Source organism: Falco punctatus (assembly GCF_963210335.1).
Source record: "Falco punctatus genome assembly, chromosome: 5".
NCBI classification, from domain to species: domain Eukaryota; kingdom Metazoa; phylum Chordata; class Aves; order Falconiformes; family Falconidae; genus Falco; species Falco punctatus.
Window position 1 is genome coordinate 27,752,538 of NC_137584.1, and position 10,348 is coordinate 27,762,885.

A 10,348-nucleotide genomic window follows, 5' to 3' on the forward strand; every position below is an offset into this window, starting at 1 on the left:
AGGACAACATGAACTGGACATACCAGCTATAACCTTGGAGGCAAGAGGCAGAACGGTATATAGGCATTATGCTGGCAATAGAATTTCTCACAAGGGATCCTCCATTAGATGGTATAGTGGCTTTACACTCAGATTGCATTGCCAGTGTTAGATATTGCACTAACAGCAGGTGAAGAGCCTGAAACCTTTGTTGAGGGCAAAAGGAGATGTGAAAAAAAAAAACAAAAAACAAACTTACCACATAAAATGGGATGTTTTTTCCATAGAATGTTTGAAGTCTGTTTCAGTATTTAGCACCATCACATTTCATACAGCATGTAAGAGCAAGGCACACAGTCATGTTCAAGAGATAAATGTTTATCAGCCATGGTTAACTGCAGCATGTGAATCAGCATGAGGTTTTGTCTTGCTTGCTCGCAGTGCATAAGCTCTCCCATAGCTCCACTGAAATGAATAGGAGAATTTTGACAGTGAGTTACCACCCAGAATGGGTAAGCAAATCAGAATCTAGCTTTTAATAATCTAAAAACATAGATTTTGTGTTCTCTAGCAAATCAACAGATCAGCAGGTTTTACACTGGTTTCCTGCCCCATATGTTCTCAGTGAAAATTTTTCCCAACTCTTTCATTCCTTTTTGTTCTCTTTTATTTGGTAGATGTTTCTAAAACTGCAGCTGTCAAACCAGTTCATCAGAACTGGGCACGAAACAATAAAAAGCTTCACATCCCAGGGAGCTTAGTGACAAACAGTGCTTTGGTGAATGCCTTCCTCTTTTCCACAGCCTTCATGGCCAGAAAGTCTTTTGACCTCAGAAGCACTCTCAAAAGGAACATTTATCCAGAGAATGAATGCAGGGGAAAGTTGCTCTGAGCCACTCATCAAGTGATCCATCACCTGGGACCATTTCACTCACATTTGTCTGGAATTCACTGCAGACTTCCAGGAGAACTTTTCAGTAAAAGCTGTATGCTACCATTGATCAGAATCAATCATTTCATTAATGAATATTTGGATTTTAGGGGATGTTTTCTTTTTACACTCACCCAAGTATTTAATTTCTTTTGCTTTAAGCTTCACTTTGGGAAATTAAGGGATAGTTCTGAAAAGCAGCACAGAACTTGTCAAACCAAGAGCTGCAGGGAAGCTCTACTTGCATTCAAACACCAAAACAAGTGGTGACAATTTCAAAAAGTCTCCAACACAGTGGGCTTCATTTCCATGTCTAACATTTGCCACATTCTGCTTTTGAGTTCTTTTCTTGTCTGTTCTTGTTGGATATATCTATACTGGCACTGCAAAGTAAATGTGTACCAAGGACTGTTTTCTGGCCCTGAGGCCAAAGTGCACACACAGGTGTCATTTTATATCACATCATGTTTAGTTCAAAGATTTATTGGGACTTCAGGTGTTTTAGGACAGAGTTGCTGTGTGTTGTACATTCCTCAGTTTAAGGGTCTGAAACAAAGTGAGGACCATGTTATAACCCATCACAGTGAGATGGTTTCATGGCATAAAACGAAGGAAATGTTACATCCCAAGACACATTGGAATAAATTTGAAGACGCACACACCCAGACTGCATAGGTATTGATGGAGGGATGTATAGAATAGAGGGAGACAAAACCAGTCCTTTCCATACTGCCTTTGGGACATAGTTCACAGTACATGCTATCCACCAAACTTAGGAGAACACTAAACCACTGCCCTGCCTACAAACATGCTAGCAAATACCCAGTATGAACAAGCAGTAGTCCAGTGCTTAAGCTCATGCTCTGCTCCTACTTCATTTAGCAGCAGAGATATAGTCTGTTTTTCATGTGATGTTTACTGCATGTGATATGGTGTTTTCCGTCTTCATGCTTCCAATCACAGTATTGCAGTCTGTGCTACTTTCCTGTCCTTTAAAACATAAATATTTCCACAAGAATTCCAGCTATGCTGTTCACACCATTCAGTGCCTGTGCTATTTGAACAGCCTTGGGCCTTTTAGCTCTGGAGGCATAATCTGTGAAGCACAGCTTGACAATCATAGGTGTCTTACAGAATTAAAATGTTATATAAAATAAAGCATTGTGTCATGAAAAAGGTTGGTCAATACTAACACAGCATCTTTGGATCCCTGTCTCTTAACTTGCATTACATACACTAAGAAAAAGAAATATCAGGTTTTGGCCATTAGAATAGTCCCATCTCCTAACTTTGCATCTTACTGAATTCAAAGGAATAGCACAAGCTGAATATTTGGTTAGTAGGTGTGTAGATATAGACCGAAACAGAAACACATGTACATAAAAAGAAACAACAGATTACATTGCTAATGCCTGTGATACCAGTTTTAGGAACAAAGCTAGTGTATGTTTTACTGATATCAAAGATTACATTTTCTTTAGCTGGCTATTAGCGTATTGCTTAAAATATTCCCTTAGAAAGTTCATTTTCAAGGTTTTTTAGCCAAATGAATGTCAAGCGCCATTGGAGAAACATATTGCCTGACACTAATAGAGTTTTAAAAAGAAGCAGACAGTGTTACTAATATCCCTATTCTGGTCTCATAGATAAGGAACCTTTTTAATGCTTTGCTTTGTAGTAAGTGAAATTTCTCATCCTTATTTCAGATAAAATGTCAGTGGTTACTGAAAGCACATCTGAGCTTTCAGTTTAACAATTTTTTAATGGAGTGGGGTGCACTACACACTTGCCAGGATCCAATTTATTTTTAGTAAATCTTAGCCAGCAGCTATGATACCTGTTGTGTTCCTTGCTGACTCAATAGTCTATATACCAGATATGTTGCTTCACTGTAAAGCTGGAAACAAGTACTGAAAAGCTACAGAACTTACTTCTTGCCACCACCAGTCTCTGCTTAAGGTAATTAAGGTCACAGTTCTCAGAACTGAAAACTTGAGTCTGACTTTACGAGTACATTCATTGTACCACATTGTGACATGACCTTGTCTGTTTTATCTGCCATATCAGCTTTTGTCTGAAACAGTAAAAAAGGAAGAACATACAACACATGATCCAAGAAACAAGATCTGAGAGATCCAACAATGTCATCCTGTATGGTTAAATACCAATATTGATCATCAGAGGCTTTTTTGGTGTTTTGGGCTTTTTTTGACATTGTGCTGTCCTCCAGAGTTTCACTAATGAATTGATGAACTCTACTCATTTAGTTTGTAAATCGAGCCCTAACAGGACTCCTATTGCCATGCAGAAATCTCTGTCTGTGTGGCATTGATTAGAAAACACAAGCTAAGACAGTACTGAACAAATTCCAAAGTCCTCTAATACTTTGACACAGCATGTAAGACCATTCCCCAGGAGACACCCCAAATTTTCCTTTAGTGTCCACCTACAAATACACTCACTATAGCCCTGCAATGCTAAAATAGATGGCCCATTCCCAGACTCCATACCTGCAGTATTCTTAAGCTGTTCTTTTCCAACATAGTCATGTTAGACAACATCCAGGACAACATTCAGGAACAAACACTGCTGACAAAGCTACAGTGACTCTTGTGAAAAAAAAAACATCAAAAAATCTGTAGAGCCAAGAGCAGATAACTGAAAAATTTGAAAGTTTTTCAGATCACACCTACTTGTCCAGTAATGCCACCAGTCTAACTATGAGAAGCTGGATAAAATATTCCTCAGCACACAAAACAAAGACTTGCTCATTGGAGAGCTCTGGAGGGAGCAGCTTCAATGCCTTTTTTATTGTAATGAAAACTCTTTTTTGTCATTGAAAACACTGAAAAAAAAATCTTAAGAGAGGATTCAGGAGGACTCAGATGGAATTCTGAGATATCATGGCCATGGTCACCCTGAAAACCCACAGTAGTGAATCTATGGCCATGGTCATCAATAACACTCCAATAAATTGTCCTTACACGAGTCCTTGCTTTAACTCTTCAAAACTTCTTGTAACAGTTTTTTGCTGCTTGGCTGCAGATTATTAAATGTAAATTGTGAACAGCCTTTGAATATTAACAGGCAGAAATATATTCATTCACTGAAGGATGAAGGCTTATTACTCAAGATTATTTTTCGGAAGGAAAGTGCTGAAATGTCACAGTTTCAGTTTAAATTCTGAAAACAATTTAGTTCGATCACTGAGACTGTTTTTTGCTTCTTGTTTAGGCACTTTTGAAAAAAATGGAAATCAATAAGAGTTTTAAGAACTGACAGTTTTATTATGTTCAATGTCACTGTTGTAACACGTATTTCTTCTATTGCCTTCCATCAGATACTAGGAAGTTCTGTTCTCTAACCTGGTTGATTTATGAAAACTGTTTACTTACGAAGTGACTTCTTAGTATGTACAAATCTGTACTTAGATAGGGGTGATAAGTCAACAAGATGCCATGTAACTTTACATTGAAAGACTTGAATTTTTATATAAAACAGATATGTTCTCTTCTGTACCTGCACAAGAAGAACTTGCTGAAAGCTGCTAATAAATGCCATATATATTATAATGGCTCATAGATAATGAAATGTGAGAAAAATTACACAGATATCAAAATAGTAGAAAGAAGTTTACAAAAAAATATTGTGCAGCATTTCACTGGCTAGCATTTCCCAGAATTAATCTGAGTACAATTTTATGTTGTATTTCAGATTCAGCTACTCCTAAATATATGTATCAATCCATATTGCTGACACTGTGCTTCTTTTGGCCTGCCAGCAGATTACATCCTCACCATGGTTTCACCACTGGCAAGAAGCCTAGGAGAGACGTTTGCAGATGGAAAGGGATGGAGAAATTCCCAAATAATCTGTTCCATTCTGGTCAGGCTCTTATACCATGCCCACCACCATTGCATCAGGGACCTTGCTGAGCTGATACATTGAGGCCCTGCTTGCAAAGCACAAGCTCTCAGGTCTGAAATAATGATGGATGAACATTACGTTTTGGTTCAGTTACAGGTCTGGGAAAAATTAAGAACAGCTCTCATTTTATCAGAATGAATTCACCCATCCCTAATATAGAGCTGGCGAGGTATTTTTTTGCAGCATTAGAATACTGTTGCATAAGCATAGTGACTAAATGATAAATGTCTCTAATGGGGATGGAGTAATGGGCTTGAACTACTGTAGACAACTCCACTGGAACTGCTGTTCATCACTCACAGCACTGCTAACTTCAACTTTGTAGTATACTAGCCAGATAGACAGTTTTCTCCACTCCACCTCTCCACTCCATGCTTGCTGAAGTGTTGTTAAAGGGAGTGTTGTCATTAAACAGGGAATCACAGGGACTGGGTCTATATATTAAAGCGCTGCATTAGACCTTACCCCATCACCCTGAACTCTCCGTGCTGACCTAGGCATCTCTTTCTCCAGAGTTTATTGATGTTCTACACTAAAAGTACTTGGGGGAAAAAAAACGCCTTGATTATTGATGATGCAAATATATTTCTTCATTATTAAGTGTATTACAATTAGCATGGGTTTTAACATCTATTCATAATGATAGTTGAAGGCAACTTGCAGCAGAAAAAGGTTTGTAAACTTTCCACTTACCAATTAATTCTTCTATCAAATGTTAAGGAAAAAAAAAAAAGTGCCTGCCAGCTGTGGCTTTATTGTGTTCTCCCAGAACTAATAATGGGAAAGCTGTGAAAGTTTTTCTTTTTTCACTTTGTGGTTTTTTTTTTTATTATTTTTTTTCTTTTTTTTTTGTGTTAGCCAACAGCAATAACAATAAAACCCACAATCTTTTCTTTCCTACAGATTTTTTTTTTCAGAAGGTGATCTAAGCAGAAAAGTAGTGTTAGTACTACTAAAACTAGGAGCTTCAGTTTTAAGCTGAAACTTCCTTCCTGCTAAGCACTTCTGAGATATCATGAGCAGTTATTTCCCCTGACATGTAGATGAAAAGATAAGGTGAACTGATTTGGACAAGTGACAGTACAGTCCAGAACAAACACATTTACTCACCTACAGATGCTGTTTTCTGCATCAAACATTGCACACTGAGTCTCACTGTACTCCAGCTATTTGTTGAATTAACCACAGACAAGTTTAAATGAAAGAAAAGCTTCCCCTTGCTTCTTCAATGCCCAGCTGTGTGCTGCAAGAGGCATGTCAATGCCAACAATTTGTTTCTGACTGAGATATCAAAACCTTATTTGAAATCCTTCAGACATGAATCAAACTTCATAAAACTCTAATAGTTTTACTCTACTTAGTGCTCACTAAGGGTCACTATTAAATGGACTCAAACACTGGGCTCTCAGTCCTCTTTTTTTTAGCATCTTATGACTAAACAAAGTTTTTTTACCAATTTCAGTTACATCATTTTCTTCACAGGGTGAATATTATTAAGCCTCTTAATCCTGAATTTTATTTCACCAAAACCTTGAAATGAATTTAGCTCGGGTCCTCCTGGTACAACAAACTGAAAAGGACTACTTTCTTCTCTAGGTAAGCACTTAGGCAAAGAAATAATTAAATTACTTTTTCAGCTTCTTTCACAACTGACAAAATTTCCTCGGTGAAAGCATAATTAGACTGTGCAACTCACTGAGGTGGGATGCCAGCTAGGCCAATTCAAATAAGGATTTATAGAATAACAATGTTCAAGGTTATAATGACTACCGCTAAGAAAAAATAAATGTAGCAACTAGAAAACTTTGTGCTTCACAGTTTGAAATGTACTTTATATCAGGGGATTGGAATGAAACCTTCTTGAGGAAATTATTATCATTCCATGGGGTTTCTAATATACTTTACTGAATTATCTGACACAGGCCACTCTGAGCACCAGGATAATAGGACAGATTTCTAGTCATTAGATGGAAATCTGGCCAAGTATACTAATTCTATGGAAGCAAGTTGTATCACATATGATGTAGATATTTTAGTGACCTATTGTGATGGGGTGGAATGGCAGGTGGTAGCCCATAGCCCACATTATTTTAATTTATTTTATTACATTTAATTTCTCAGTGTCACATTAAAAATATTAATGCTGAATTATTTTTTTTTTAGGATTTTTATTCAAAGCTGTTGAGGTTGTAAAGTTCTTTTTGATTAATATAGAAGAATATTGAGATGTGTCTTGCTTGTTGGCAACCCTGATACTTGAAAGACTCCTGAAGATTACCTATTAGTTACCTGCACCCTGCTTTTGAACTTCAAATAAAGGTCATTCCAGCTGATTGTGTTCCTGGTATCCCTTGAGAACTCAGCAGTCACAGATTTCACACTTTTTTGAGTATATTGAACACCGCTCTCTAAGTTTTGCATTCATTTCAGAGAACTTACGTGTGCTTTACAGCGCAGTGTTGAATAGCATGGGGTTGTCCCTAGAGAAATTAGTCAACAAACAAACCGGAGTCTGACCTCTTACAAGTACCATAGAAATGTATTGATAGGTCAGGAGACAGTATTCAATCTGTAACTTTAGACATCAAAAAAAGGCATTTAGTTGGAATAATGTCTAATTATTCTAGACCACATAGTAATTATCTTGGTTTCATGACAGTACAATTTCTTCAGCTACTCCCTTGAGAAGTTTGTTGTGTAATTTGCAGCTAAAGTGGCTCTGGTCTGGTCTGGTCTAATGAAGTAAACTGCAGGGGTCATGAGGCTTTATGGTCATCAGTTTGGTTTTCAACAAGGTTTTTTTTGCCATTGTTTTCCATACAGATCTGGCTCAGAAATGGGACAAGGTTTTGATCAAGTCAATAACACACACACAAGACTGATGATATTTTTATAAGGCTCTTATTCCACAACATTTGCTTTAGGAAACACCACAGCCTCACTGCTGCAGGGATGGATTAGAGTTTCCAAACAAAAACGTACTTCTTATTTCCACCCTGTGACAGCTTGTGCAGCCAGGGAGCTGGTGCAGAGCTGGGCAGCTCACCTGGCCACAAGGCTACAGGCAGCCCCATAGCTGGGGCAGCCTGTACAGCCAAATAACCTGCCCACCAGAGAGGCATATGGCCAGAAGTGGTCTCCCAGGGAAGCCTCCCCTTGCTGTTGAGGCAACTGTGTGAATTGCACTTAATATTCTGTGTCCAAATCTACAAGAGTTAAGCTAGAGTTAAGCTCTTTTGAAGCCCCAGAGAATTCCTGTTAAATATATGAAGCTGCTCACTTCAGTCAAGCTCCAATGTTTTCTTCACATGCTCAGAACAGATAGAATGTATTATAGGAATAATTTAAATTATAAACAAAACTATTATTCCTGTATATAGCCCATGGTAAATTGTTTCTAAAGGATTTTGGTTATTCATTTGGTTGGGTATTTCTAAAACATGTTCTAGCATTTAACTTGAAAGAAACTTGCAGTGGTTTCTGTAGTGGAGTTCATCTCTCCTGTCCAGACAGGAGGAAATGGAGGGATATTTGCAAAGAGAACCTTCAACAGATGTCTATCCTCATAAAGGCTTTTACAAAATTTTGTAGAGTGAGGTGAGATGGTGCAAGTTCTTCCCAGGGAATAATCAGTGGGGAATAAAATACAGTAAAAGGAAAAATTCAAGCAAAAAAAAGAAAATAATTAAGGAAGAGACTCCCAGCTGATTTACTGTACCTAGAGAGAAACAAGGGGTATGAATGCAGTGATTTCATGTTTAAAATAAAAATTTAAAAAAAAAAAAAAAACACCAAAATTAGCCTGCATTAGAATTGCTATCAAAGAGAATTTATTAAATAATGAGATAAAAGCTATTATAAAATGCCCTCAAAATGCCTTTCAAGTTGTCTTTTCCTACTCACTTCCCCAAAGGTTAAAAAGTGCCTAATGTTTTCTTTCTGGCCAAACACCTGTCTAATTCCTATTTTAGTTAGTTTTTAATTAGGAGCAGGAACTAATACCCTACTAATTAATTGAGCACACCTTCCTTTTCCAATTCCTCTGCTGCCTCTTCTTCTACAAAGATAACCCACCAAATAGAATTGCTATAGAGCCATGAAATTCCCTAAAATAAGACTATGAAGATAATAAACAGTTGAACACTCAAAAAACTAATATATTCAAATTTATTCACATACTCTTAATTAATCATTAAAATTTTGTTGGAACTGGATATCTTGGAAAAAATTCATTTAAACAGCACATTTTCATGTGTCTGATAACATAGTTGTTATCTATATCTGCAGATTGCGTATGAATTGCTCGAATGAAAGCAGAAATGGATCTCCTTGTCTTTTAATGTGAACTGTCTTTTGTTCATCTTAGATTGCTCTGTTGATATAAGGGTATGATTTCCATGTGCTTTGCTCTCAAACTATTTGTCTGCAACTCAGCAGACTATATGTTTTCTATCAACTTAATTCCAGCGACCACAAAAATTGTATGGTTCATTTCAGTTAGGGAACTACCCTGACCTAGGGAACTACCCTCCGAAGCTTTTCTCCAGCAATCCAATCTCCTGCATCACATTTCTTGACCAGTATTAAATGAAAGACTTGCTGCAAAGAGAGGTGAAAGAGAGCTACAGAAAAAGTATGCTTCATAAACTCTTCAAGAAACAGCTGATCCATGTTTACCATGAAAGTGGTCAGAGGCTACAGAAGGGAAGAAATGCACTTGTTTTATCTAAACTAGTTTCCCCTCCCAATGAGCTTCTTATTAGGAAAAAAAGGATGCACTTTCTTCTCGAAGCACTTAGGATCAAGCTTGAAATAGTATTTCTGTATATTTACAAACCAGATGTTCTGTAGCACCATCCCTGAAACACCTCCAAAGCACGATCAACTGTGTTATGTTGCCATGCCCTCAAAATGAATGTTCCAGTGCCATCATATCTCACAATACTGCTTTGAAGAAATAATATCACTTCTGGGAGTTGATGAACACCCAAATAAAATACTCCTGGATTCTGTCACATTTCATCTAGAAACTTTGTCATGCTGTCACAGATAAAATGAATGCACAAAAAATAATATATGAGATGTTTGATAAAAATGGAGTATCTATTATGCCTTTATTGGAATTTACAATTTATTTTTAAACTGAATGACAGAAGTTATCTGTCATTAACCTGTGATTACTCTGTTTTTACAACAGCTTTGGTTTTTATCAGCTACTTTATCCTACTTATTCACTCAGCTTCAACTGTAAATTGGTGAGAACCTGCAGAGGCTTCCAATGCCTTTCTCTCCTTTCTCTGTTCTTCATTATTTGAGAAAATAAAGGAATGAGAGCCTTATGTAGCCACACTGATATCTTTTACTAAATGCTAGCTTTGGCATTAAGCTAATGTACATGGTAATGAGATCCTACATCTAAAAATAGTTTTCTCTTCTGACAGTCACCAAGGCACTGATAGGACTGAGAAATTTCTTCACCATTGATTTTGGATTTGGTCCTTTAATTGGCAG

General features: G+C 37.2%; 1 long non-coding RNA gene across 1 annotated transcript in view; it reads left to right on the top strand.

The window, feature by feature from the left end:
- The window catches only part of LOC308064463, a 91,655-nt gene that overhangs the window by 43,403 nt on the left and 37,904 nt on the right, over nt 1-10,348 (top strand). Inside the window, exon 4 of the long non-coding RNA XR_013928392.1 lies at nt 6,320-6,433. This is a non-coding gene — a long non-coding RNA (uncharacterized lncRNA). The remainder of the gene's footprint in view (nt 1-6,319; nt 6,434-10,348) is intronic.